This window comes from Typopeltis vanoorti, chromosome 11, assembly GCF_054136105.1.
Source record: "Typopeltis vanoorti isolate ZY-2024b chromosome 11, IOZ_Tvanoo_1.0, whole genome shotgun sequence".
Taxonomy (NCBI): domain Eukaryota; kingdom Metazoa; phylum Arthropoda; class Arachnida; order Uropygi; family Thelyphonidae; genus Typopeltis; species Typopeltis vanoorti.
The window spans coordinates 39,428,133-39,442,156 of NC_143559.1; the positions used below are offsets into that span (position 1 = coordinate 39,428,133).

At 37.4% G+C, this 14,024-nt stretch overlaps 1 protein-coding gene across 1 annotated transcript in view; it reads left to right on the forward strand.

Moving 5' to 3' along the window:
- The window catches only part of LOC150101455 (WD repeat-containing protein 27-like), a 67,755-nt gene that overhangs the window by 2,320 nt on the left and 51,411 nt on the right, over positions 1-14,024 (forward strand). The window lies entirely within an intron of this gene.

Below are 14,024 nucleotides of genomic sequence, written 5' to 3' on the forward strand. Positions count from 1 at the left end.
GAGGAGATGTACACTGTTTTTATAACACAGCCAGGTGGAGTATGAGGAGAGTAATAATGGCTATAAGAATACTGGCAACACACTGGTTTTCCTGTATACAAATGGTAGGAGCATTAGGAATAAAGGGAATGAGTTTGTGGCATTGATTGAAACACTCTCTTCAGAGGTTGTTGGTATCAATGAAACTTGGTTAACTGAGGAGGATGTTCTCTCAGCGATAGAAATTGAAGGGGTATAACATATTTCAACAGGATAGGGAGGGTAAACATATGGTTAGAGTGTTACTCATGATACGAGAAAAATTGTGCATTCTCAGGATGGAGAATCTCATTGGAAATAACACAAAGGGACAAGATATTTAGTGGGATGTTGCTACAGACCAGGGAATATAGATGATGATGATGTGCAGGAAATGTTTAGCAAATCAGTTTGGGAAGTGTGCAAAGCAAGCAAGCAGGCAATCAATCGTTATAGGGGACTTCAACTATAGTGATATAAACTGGCAGAAGAGACAGCATGCAGTAATGAGAGAAATTAATTTTTGGATTTCTTCAGGAACAACTGTCTTAGGCCGCATGTAGTGGAGGGAACATGAGGATTGAGAGTTCTGGATTTGCTCATGGCATCAGAGGATCTGATTGTGACTGAGATGGCATACTTTCCTCCCGTTGGTGTGTGCATGTCCATGTAGTCCTTATAGGATGAATAGGCATGGGGATGTATCAGAACAGAAGGAAGTTATTTTGAATTATAAGGCAGGTGACTATCATAGACTTAGAAACCAGATTGCAGCAGTGCAATGGATGAAAGAATTTAATGGAAGAGGGGTCATTAGTGCATTTCTCAAGTACAGATACTTAAGAAAAAATTGTTGACAGCAATGACAGATGGTATACTCGAGTGAAGAAGATAAAGCAATTTGGAATCAAATGAATGACAAAAGGAATAAAAGGGGAATTGCAGAAGATAAAGAGATTATGGAAGGCATATAAAGAGAGAGAGAGAGAGGTGGAGAACATTTGCATGAGAAACATAAGGCTCATGCTAAGAAAATAACTAGTATTCTAAGGAGAGAAAAATTAGAATATGAGAGGAGATTGATTCTACAATCCAAGGAGAATCCCAATGAGCTTGTTATGTGGCAAGTAGGAGGAAAAATGATAGTGAATGAATTATCTTGCATGATAAAGATGGGAATCAGGTGACCAAAGCCGATGATGTAGTTGAGATATTTAATGATCACTGTATTAGAGGGTTTCATCCTTGTACTACAGACTTTATTACTAGAAGGATAATGATTGGTGAAGTGTTTGAAGTAAATGAATAGGATGCATTCCAAATACTGAATAGATTAAATGTCAATAAGGCAGGGGAGACTAGATGGAGTTTCACCATGTGCTTTAAGGGAACTGACTGAGTGCTATGGAACTGACTGAGCCATTAATGTGGCTGTTTAATGATGTCTTGCAATCAGTTAGGTTCCTGGAGAGTGGAAGGAGGTTAAGATAATTATCCTAACCTCCATGATAATTGCATAAGGGTGCTGATAGAATGGAGGTATCAAACTATAAGTCTGTTCGTATTTCTTCTGCAGTTAAGATTTTGGAGAAATTGGTAAGAACTCATATACAGAATTGAACAGATGAGGGTAATATTATTTATGCAGACCAACATGGATTTGTTCAAGAGTGTTTTTGTTTTATTAATGTGCTTACCTTTTATAATAGTGTAACAAGAGCAGCAGATGAAGGTAAGGCATACACTGTCATTTTTTTGGAATTTTCCAAGGGCATTTGACAGGGTGCCACACGACAAGTTGATTTTTAAGTTGCATCATATGGGTTTGGATATCAGGTTTGTGGATTTCATCGTTGATTGGCTCTTGGCTCTCTGATAGATATCATAGAGTTGTATATGGGGGGAGTATTATCAGGGAGTAGTCAGGTTACAAGTGGAGTTCCACGGTTTTCAGCCTTGGGACCATTGTGTTCAGTCTTTATGTCAGTTATATTGTCACAGGACTGCAGGGAGATGTTCAGTTGTTTGCAGAAGATGTGAAGTTTGGGAGGGTTAGTTCAGATGTTTTGGTTCTTCAAGAGGATTTGAATAAGCTGGAAGGGCAAGCAAAGGCATGGGAATGTCAGTTTAATGCAACTAAATGTAAGGTTTTAAAATTTGTGATCCACAGAATAGATGTTTCATACTCACCCAATGGAATTATACTGGTAGAAGTGGAGGAAGCAAGCAATATTGGGATGATTGTGGATAGAGATTTAAAGTTCCAGAGGCATATTGCAAAGGTCATTGTAAGTACTTCATCACTCAGAGAACTGTAGCAATATTGAGGAGAACATTGACTATGAAAGATAAAAGTGTGCTAGTCCCATTTTATAAAGCTTTGATCAGACCACATCTAGATTTCTGTGCTCAGATCTGGTCTTCAGGAAAGGATATGAAGTAACCTTGAAGAGGGTGCAGATATGAATAACAAAAATGATATCAGGACTGTACAATATTGAGCATGAGGTTTGACTGAGGGCATGTGATCAAGACATTTAAGGTGTTGAAGGGTTATTATCATGTTAACACTGAAGAGGTTTTTAGTAGAATGAGGGAAAGGATCAAGGACAAGAGGACATCCCTGGAAGTTGCAAAATCAGGTGGTGAGTAAAATGGTAAGAAGTTAGTTTTTTTTGCATGGAGAGTGGTAGGAGTATGGAATGAATTGCCTGAGAGAATGGTAAACGCATGATAGTTTGTGTATGCTAGTGTTGACCTCCTGCGATGAGTCTAGTGACTCTGTAGGGATCAGGAAAATAATAATAATCATAGAAATTGTGTAAAAAGTACAAGAAATTTTGTGGTTAGCAAGGGTGTTAGGAATTTTCACTTGGAGGGTGGTGGAATGAGTTGTCAGAGATCATTATAAGTACTTCATCAGCAAATGAGTTTCAGGAAAGTATGATAAATATTGTGAATAATGGCTAGTGTGTGAGTAATTGATCTCCCGCAGTGAATCCTTTGACTCTATGGAGATACCTGTATAATAATAATAACAATAATATATATCAACAAAAATTCCACCATTGAAATATCATTGCACACAATACAATCTAAACACATCTCTGAAATTGATAACATTACCGTAATTGATTTACAAGATAATGAAAAAACCAATTATATTGTTCCAAATCTCTATCAGTAAGAACCAGTCATGATACTATAAACACAAAATGACCCTCTCTAATTTCACCATCTTTGAAAACAAAATAAAATACTCTTATTTAATCTTGATCCACCCAAACTTCCCTTTAGTCTCAAACTGACTATGCTCCTCTCAATACATAATCTTAAACTATGCGTTAGCTCATACTAGTTTTGCACTGTTTATTTGACAGCGATTCTTGTGAAATGCATCTTCACACTACCACCACCACCACCATCCGTTACAAAAGTTATACAAAAGTTAAGGCATGATAAAAACATTACGGCACATAGCCTACAACATTTCCAGTACTTCATAAAAAAAGGAATGAATAACTGCATTATCTTAGGCATAGTCTCAATGGGTACAAACCTCCACATCCTCCCATAAAGAAGCAAGGAATATATAAAATTCATTAGTGGAATTCACAATGTAGACCAAAAGGGACGGTCTGGAGAAATATGCATTTCTGAACACAAAGGATGTTGAGAAAAAAATGAAAGCACAGATAAGGATTAGCCTTCTATGCAGTAAATACAGGTCACCAAGTAACCAAGTAGTTCAGCCAGAAATGTTATATTGATCATAACTGTTTTAAAAGTTTGCTTTATTATGATGGAATGCTCTAATAAAGATAATTGAACAGCTCAACTATGTCATCTGCCAAGTTCCGTCTTCATCTGGCAGGGTAATCTGTCCACAATCATTTTTCCTCCTACTGGTCCCATAGCAGAATCCTTGGGATTGTCTTTGGATTAAAGCACTAGTCTCCTCTCATATTCTAATTTTTCTCTCCTTACTATACCAGTCACCTTCTTTCCTCATGCAACTTTTCTCCACCTCTCTCTCTCTCTCTCTTTCTTTACATATCTTTCATAACCTCTTTTTCACCCACAAACTTTTATCTTGCAATGTATACTCTCAAAGCCATTAATGTAATTTCTGATCTCTTCTCTCACATGGTACAAACCATCTCTTATCATGAGCAAATAATTATGGTTACTTTCTTTATCCTGCCAAAATATGCTATATCCTTTGAATTTTGTCACTGGCAGAACACCTTCCTCAGTTAATCAAGTTTCACCAATACTAACAATCTTTTGAGACACTGAGTCAGTCAGTGCCACAAACTCATTCCATTTATATATAGGGAATCTATACATTTGTGTAGAGAAAAACTAGTGCATTTCCAGTATTCATACACTGTCAATCAACAAAAATATTTGGACACCTTACATGCTATGCAAATTTTGGATTCTACTGCATGCAGATATTCAGAGAGTGTCTATGTAAGTCTGATAATAAAAAGTGCAATGTGCTGCATGTTTTGCAGTTGATGCTACCATAGCAGGAAAATGCCCTGGAGGCCATCGACACTCACTGACTGAAATCGACGAGCTCTGTCTCGGAATGTTTGAGTATCCCGCATGTCATCAGCAGTGGATCATGTAGTCAACATGGAAAATTATGCAAGGATATCTGTAAACACTAGAACTGTCTGCAAAGAGTTGCATGCCTTAGGTTACCATGGCAGAGCTGCTGCAAATAAGCCACACATCCCCATTCCCTGTAATGCCAAACAATGTTTGGACTGGTGTCTTTCACACCCCTCCTGAACTATAGATAATTGAAAAAAGGTTCCGTGAAGTGATGAATCATGCTTCCAAACATTTCACTCTGATGGTCATGTTTGGATCTGGAGATTACCTAGGGAATGGTTCCAGCAGGACTGCAACATTGTAACTGTCAAGTTTTGTGGAGGCTTGGTAATAGTATGGGGATGTTTCAGTTGGATGGAGCTAGATCCATAGAGGTGAACATGCCCAAAACTACAACATCTGATAACTACCTGGACATCCTGGGCAACTTCATGCTTCCAATGCTGTGAAAGGGGTGCTTAAGGGTCATATAACTGAGAGGAGACCTCCACATACCCTTTAAAGGAATGCAGAGAACCGACCAGAGCTTCTGACCTAATATCCAATCCTCACCTTCTCGTGGTGCACCCTGTTGGGTATCTACTTGGATACTGAACGAACGAGGATGGGCTGGCAATTTGGGATTTAGCCGACCAAATTTTATTCTTATTGGTTAAACCAAAATAAAAAATGATAATACAACATGACAAAATTTCAAATGCCGGCTAGGGCATCGCCCGGTTAAACAAGGCCCCCCATTGTTTTCGCCAGGGAACCAGGGCGTACAGCGAAAAGTCAGCTATGGGAACAAATCTGAAAACACACCCCCAACTCAACATCACCAGAGTTAAAGATCGGTACTATCAACATAAGAAGCCTGAATGGCAAAGAAATGGAGCTAGCTGAAGAATTAGATAAGTACCAGATCGACATAATAGGTGTGACTGAAACAAAAAAGACAAAAACTGGCGAGATCTTTCTGAACAATAAATACAGAATGTTATATTCAGGAAATGACAATCAAGGAAAAGAAGGAGTAGCCATAGTATTCAACACAAAATACGAGGCTAATCTTCTTGAATAGCAATCAGTCTCAAGTAGAGAAATGTGGGCAAATATGAGAATGGGGAACTGGACAATGAGACTTATTTGTGCCTATGGTACCACAGAAGGTTCTACTAAGGTAGAAGTGGAGGAATTTTTTGAGGCTTTAGAAAAAGCAACTGACACAATGAAAAATGAAAAGTTCGTCCTTGTTGGGGATCTAAATAGCAGAGTAGGAAATGATTGTGAGACATACAAAAATATTTTGGGAAAATTTGGAGAAAAGAGCAAAGCTAATAATAATGGCAAATATCTGTTGGATTTCTGCTCAGGACATGGACTGGTTATTACTAACACCATGTTACAACATAAAGTGCACAAATTCACATGGAGAGAAGAGGCATGGAATAACAAAAGTCTCATTAACTATGTTATTGTTGATAGTGATGTTTTCTCCCAGGTGCAGAACACCAGAGTGTACAGAGGATTTGAAATTGGAAGTGATCACTATTTATTCTTGAGCAGGATAAAATTGAATTTCATATTGAGAAGAATAACATGTAAGAAAGTTTTAAAGCAGCTCTCAGATGTGAACTTTAGACTAAAATACACAAAGATTATTGAAGAAAAAATGAAAGAGTTTGAGAACAGGAATCAAACCTTGGAGATTCAGTGACAAGCCTTGAAGAAAGCCCTGATTAATTCAGCTAGAGAGACATGTGGTGAAGTTGTCTGCAAGGATAGAAAAATTAGAACTCATTGGCGGACACAGGAAGTTAAAGAGGCAGTGAAGGAAAAGAAGAAAGCATATCAAAAGTTCCTGGCAAATAAGTCAACACTGTGTAAAACTAGCTAAACAAAAGTCATGGGAGGACTTTGGCAAGAAATAGATAATAAATATCAAGAAGGTGGCAATATATTCTGGAGGTTGTTGAAGAAGCTTAGGAATGGAGGAAGTTAGAGATGATAAAGGAGTTAGAGATCTATAAAAGGAGTTAGAGATGATAAAGGTGTCATGAAAACGGAAGAAAAAGATATCCTTGAAGTATGGAGTAATTACTTTGAAAAACTGCTAAATGAAACAAGCAGTGATGACAGCACAGTGATAAAAAACACTGACCATGCATGCAGTTAAGAATACATATCCATACTTGAAGTAGAAAAAGCCATCAAAGGCTTGAAATTTGGAAAGGCAGTAGGAATAGATGATATTTGACCAGAAATGCTGAAGTATGGCGGTATAAAAGTCTCACAGTGGCTTGCACAGAGGGACGAATTCCCGATGATTGGAGTAGAGCTCTCATAGTACCCATATAGAAAAAGGGAAATAAAACTGAATCTGAGAATTACAGAGGTATTTCCCTACTGAGTGTTCCTGGCAAAATCTATGCAACCGTTTCTCAAGTATACTTGAGAAACGGTTGAGAAGAATTGTGGAAGAAAAGCATTGTGAACAACAAGCTGGATTCAGGTCAAATAGAGGCTGTCAGGATCAGATCTTCACTTTACGACAAATTGTCAAGAAATCATGGGAATATAACAGAGATCTATATTTAAGTTTTGTCGATTTGGAAAAGGCATATGACAAGGTGCCAAGAGAGAAGCTATTCAATATACTACAGTTATATGGTGTCAATGGGGCATTATATCCAGCAATGCTTAGTTGTTTTTTTTTTGAGTTGTTAGTCAGCAGTTAGAATTGAAGGAAGTACAGGAAGATGGTTTAATGTTAAATCTGGTGTGAGACAAGGATGTACATTATCCCATCTGTTATTCATTATCTATATGGATTACATTATGAAGGAAAGTGGTATTAAACATGATATCAAAATTGGAGATGTTAATGTCAGCTCTTTGGTTTATGCGGATGATGTTATACTTCTAAATAAATCCGCTACAAGTCTGCAAGATTCTCTGACTAAATTGAATAACTGTTGTAATAGATATGGTATGAAGGTCAGCAATAAAAAGACAAAGACAATGAAAATAGGCAGAATCATTGAAAATGTCAACTGTGTTGCGAATGGAGAACCTGTGGAACAAGTAAAACATTTCAGCTACTTAGGCATGATTTTTACTGAAGATGGTAAATTAAATATAGAAATAGACGACAGAATCAGCAAATTATAGATCTGAGAGCTGGGTCAGAAGTAAAACACTTGACCAAAGACTAGAGACCGCAGATATGAGAGTCCTGAGAAAGATTAGAGGCATGAACAGATGGCATCAATGGCAATATCATATTAAAAACGAGAATATTAGGAAAGAACTTGACATTGTCAGCATCCAGGAATGCGTTAGCAGAGCTAATCTCAGGTGGTATGGTCACTTAAACAGAATGGGTGAAGAAAAATTAGCAAAACAAGTTTTCTCTGCCAGGTTGGCAGCAAAATGACCCAGAGGAAGACCAAGATGTAGGTGGATTGATATGGTACAAAGTGCCTTAGACGATAGAAATATAAGATCTGATAATGTTGGGATCTTGACAAGTAACAGACTGATTTCGAGGAAAATTGTAGATAGGAAGTTAGTAATGATGTAATTTTTTTCATGTAGTACTATCATATCCTTTTACACCCCTTGAGGGTACATGGCAGAAATTTGATGATGATGATGAATGCTGTGGAAGTACCTTGGCAGTGACCATTGCATATTTCAGCATGACTATGCTTCATGCCATACTGCACTATATGTCTGAGACTACTGGTTTCCACAAAAACGCATTGTTGAATTGTTGGATTGGCCAGCTCAGAGTCCATCCTCAATTCCATAGACATTTTGGGATGAATTAGAATGCCAGATTCACTCCAGAACCATAGTGGCCAGTATCAGCAATGGGGAGTAGCTTTGTGCGAGGAATAGAAGAACGTTCCTGTTGCGATGTATCAGAAATTAGTTGAAAGCATGCCCTGAAGGCTAGTTGCTGTCATTCAGGCCAAAGGTGGTCTCACTCGGTACTAGAAACGTAATTAAAATGCATTTTTTTTTAACCACAACTATGTGTCTAAATACTTTTGTCAGCATAGTGTGTTATAACTATTATTACCTCATGTGGCTCTGCAATATAGTATACAATCTCTCATTTCTCAAGCCACTATTCCCATGAGGTCATCCCTGCTACATTCAATCCTTGCAGATCTAGTTTCTCTCCCCTAGCATACTCACCTGTCCATAAAACAACAGCCTCTCCAAATGTCTGCATCGTTCATTGCTTAAATGTGATGCTGGCTAGTTGTTAGCATATTTGTTCTCCAACCAACAGACTGTGGGTTTGAATCATGGATGTTTATGATTGTCATTGCCCAGTGTGTGATCATCACCCTGATTATGGAGGCCTAGAATGGTTTGAAAAAGTTCATTAATCTTTAGAGAAGGGTTTTCCCAGACTAGGTAAAAAAATGAATGAAAAACACAAAAAAAGTGTAAAATCAATAAAAATAGATTACAAAAATATTTATCTCACTCATGGTAGGAATGTACTATACGTTTATAAATAAACCTTTCATGGGTAGAAGCCACATAAATTTGCATACAACTCTCTTCTATTCTTCACTGTACTACACACATCCACATATTCCAGACTTCTCTTCCTGCATATTCTCACTATCATCTTATTCATGATCATCACTTCTCTTCTCTTCTCCTTTATTCTGCTTTATCCTACCAAAGAAACACTATAAATTAAAGATGCCAAGAAATTATATTCTTGGTTTAATCCTTTATCTAAGTGTAAGCAAACAAAGTTTGCAAATGAAGTATTTTCATGACTGGACAACTTGTATATAGAGGCTAATGACTTCACATCACTTACCTTAGTATCCCATAATACAAGCACATGTCCTTACAGACATGCATAATGCTATGCATTATGGGAAGGGTCAGTACCCAGACCAGTTTCGACCTTTATCAAGGTGAAAAAGTAAAGAGGTGCTCATCATAGACCTAGAGTAGTTAGTATAGAGGTGCTCATCATAGACCTAGAGTAGTTAGTATAGAGGTGCAAGTGAGTCTGATAGTATTAGGAGAAAGAAAAGACAGCTAGATAGCATGAAAGATAGAGAAAAGGCCTCAGCTCTATCAGTTTTCCTTTTTCACCAATCTCATATAGATGAATGACCAAAAGACCAATCGAAACAAGTGCACAAAGATGATTGATACTCAGGTGGAGCCTTATCTGAATTATTATTATTATTATTATTTATTATTATGCAACACCATCAGGGAGTCCAAAGCCTCATCGAGGGAGAGCACCTACTCTACAGCTCTCCGTCTCAACTCCATTCTCACGAACTACATCGAACCACAACTATCATCATCATCTACACTACGGCCATCTACTGCCCACCACCACAACTAGTATTTTCACAGACAATCACAAACAACCATGCCCATGTCAGGATTCGAACCCACAACTTTTTGGCAGAAGAGTGGACATGCTAACCACTCGGCCAACCAGGAGTTAACCACCTTGACTTAGCCTGCTATGCTTGGGATTGCTCTCCAGTCATCCCCCTGCGATTGTCTATAAGATCACATTGAATTAAGAGGATGGAACCATTTAAAAAACCTCTCATAGCAAAAATAGACAGAATTTCATCAACCTTTGGTGAATATTGCATAGTGTGGGTGGTCTGCACCACCTAAAAATTTCATATATCCTAGAATGCTTCTTTCTAAATACAAAAATCGTCTGACTGAACAATAAAATTCCCACAATACAGTATTATAAAGCATTTGGATGTCATATTGCTAGTTTTCAAATTCATATTTCTTTCTAACCTTCCATAAATGGTATTTTAATTCATTAATTATAAAAATCAAAATTCACTTCCCATTACTGATAGGTATGGGTACTTCAAAAAATAACCTGTTCTGTTGTAAGTAATGAAATGCCCAACACAGTATAATCTGTTCCAAATATGCAAAGCAAGAGGGCAGATGTAGAATGCATGTTCTACTGTTTCCAGTTGGTAACAGATGTCACAAATTTGATATCCATTGTTAAAGTACCTCCATTTGATGGTATTGACTGGAAAGCGACGATATTCAATTCTACAAGCAATATTCCTCTGTTAGGCTATCCTTGGAACTTCTATAAGTTATAAATTAAAGATGCTAAGAAATGATATTCTTGGTTTAATCCTTTATTCAAGTGTAAGCAAACAAAGTTTGCAGCTGAAGTAATTTCAGGACTGGGCAATTCATATATGGAAGCTAATGACTTCACATCACTTGCCTTAGTATTCCATAATGCAAAGCACATATCCTTATGGACATGTATAATGCTATGTATTATGAGAAGAGTCACTCAGACTGACCTTTATTGAGGTCTTATCAATGGGAGCCAGACCCAGAAGTGACCCACGAGTTCTTTGCATTATGGGATACTAATGCAAGTGATGTGAAATCATTAGCTTCTATATATGAGTTGCCCAGTCCTGAAATTACTTCAGGAGCAAACTTTTTTTGCTTACATTTGGTTAAAGGATTAAACCAAGAATATAATTTCTTGGCATCTTTAATTTATAATATAACCAAGATATTCTACCATCTATTTCTAATCCAGAGTATTTTAATAATAAGGTGTGACACCTTTTGGCTATTCGTATGTAGAAATATGACTTCTGCATTACTTCAACCTTGGTATCACTTCTGAGTCTGGCTCTCACTGATGTACCTTTGTGCAGAAGTGGTTGCTGCACTGAGATATGAGTTGCTCTGTAAGGATGGGCCTTTGCCTGTCTCTAAGTGGGGCCACCGCTGAGTTCAAGGTTCTGCTTGGTGGTGAGGATGATCCTGGCATTGGGCAGATTCACTGCTGAGGTCTTCTCCCATGGCAGGGTGAGCCTGTCACTGAGTGGAACCTCTGATGACTATAATGATCCTTTGGGTTGCTTGCACTTGCTGAGTTTAGAGTGAGCTGGGGTATGTTAATGCCTGATTTTTGAAGACTTCCCTTCACTTATATAATGAAATTGGTCTGGGTAGTGACCCTTCCCATAATGTGTAGACATATATAATGCATACCATTATATATATATATATATATATATGTGTCTGTAAGAATATGTGCTTTGCATTATGGGATAATAAGACAAGTGATGTGAAGTCACTAGCTTCTATATGCAAGTTGCCCAGTTGTTAAGTTTCTTCATGTGCAAACTTTGTTTGCTTACACTTGGATAAAGGATTAAACCAAGAATTTAATTTCTTGGCATCATTAATTTATAGTATAACCAAGTGGAAAAACTTTCAACAAAGAAACACTATTCTACCTCCCTCTCTCTCTTTCTCTGAAACATTTCTGCTTCACTATGCCTAACATCAATCTCAAATCTCTTGCTACATGATTCACACCTCCTCTCATGTCATTCATGCCAGCCATCACTATCATCTCCTCTACATTTGTACCTTGCTTCATTGCCATTGCTATATTCTGTATTGTTCTTCCCAACAAGCACTTCTCTTGCACTCTGCTCTGCACACTCCAAATCATTGAATTTCCATACATAACACTCCTAACAGTTCCATCCATTCTTCTCTCACTAGCATCCCTGACCCTTAATCCTTTCTGCTTTTAATCTTTCTCTCTTTCTTCCACTCCCTCCTTTCTCACTTTCTCTCATCTCTCTCTCTCTCTCTCTCTCTGCTTGCTTCCACACTCTCTTGACTTTCTCCAGTTTCCTTTCTTTTACTGTCTCTTCCATTCTCTTGCCTCTTTCTTTCCCTTGCTCTCTTTCTCTCTCTCTCTCTCTCTCTCTATCATGCTTTTTTCATATTATTCTTATATCGTTCTCCTCACACTAGCTAAGCTCCCAGATTCCTAATCTCATCATTCACCCTCCTTAAGTCAGTCTTCATGCCCTTCCATCTCCTTTCTTAGCAGTTCTTAAATTCCATCTCCTTTCTTAGCAGTTCTTAAATTAAATTCTTGGTTTAATCCTTTATCCAAGTGTAAGCAAACAAAGTTTGCACATGAAGAAACTTAACAACTGGGCAACTTGCATATAGAAGCTAGTGACTTCACATCACTTGTCTTATTATCCCATAATGCAAAGCACATATTCTCACAGACATATATATATATATATATATATATATAATGGTATGCATTATATATGTCTACACATTATGGGAAGGGTCACTACCCAGACCAATTTCATTATATAAGTGAAGGGAAGTCTTCAAAAATCAGGCATTAACATACCCCAGCTCACTCTAAACTCAGCAAGTGCAAGCAACCCGAAGGATCATTATAGTCATCAGAGGTTCCACTCAGTGACAGGCTCACCCTGCCATGGAGAAGACCTCAGCAGTGAATCTGCCCAATGCCAGGATCATCCTCACCACCAAGCAGAACCTTGAACTCAGCGGTGGCCCCACTTAGAGACAGGCAAAGGCCCGTCCTTACAAAGCAACTCATATCCCAGTGCAGCAACCACTTCTGCACAAAGGTACATCAGTGAGAGCCAGACTCAGAAGTGATACCAAGGTTGAAGTAATGCAGAAGTCATATTTCTACATACGATTTCTCTCTCCACATAACCTGCTTTGACCTAACATATATATATAGAAGGTGTTTTATCTGATGCAACTATCAGATAAAACACCTTCCTCTGCCATTCTGCTCAAAGTCATATTCATGGACACATCTTTCAGGTTCTCTTCACTCTCTAATGCACTAATGTTATCCACAAGTCAGCACTCACCACTTTCTGAAGCACCATCTCTTGCTGCTGAATTCTGAGATCGAAACACTTTGTCACACAGTGCTTCTTACTGCCCACATTTAATGCACGCATACGCATTCCTGTTTCTCAACTGCCATTTTTAACCCACGGGATATATACATGCCATGTATGTAGCGTTCTATGAAATCCTTGGTAATGCTGTGGATAATGTCATTATAAACTGGTGGCAGGCTGATTAAATATAGACAGAGACAATAATTTGAAAAACCTCACAAATCATGCATAAAAAAAAACACAATTCAATAGTACAAATTTAAAAACCATTATTAGTAAAATATACACATAAAAATATTTCTCTGTTAATACAAGTACTATTTTTTTGCCACCTGACATCTTGATCTTTGTGTGCTAGCATCCCATTTTTACTGAAGTTATAGTAACATTATTTAAATAACTGTTTAAATAAAAAAAAACATAATTATGTTAAAATAACATACTTTAAATGTTATTTAAATTATGGACATATCATTATCTCTTACACCAATTATTTATTTAAAAAAAGTCTAGACATTTATTTAATATTTTTATATAATAAAAAGTACTTTCCTAATATTATTAACCTTAGTTTTATTTTTAAAGACTTTCCATTGCTTTCCAGTGAGCTGT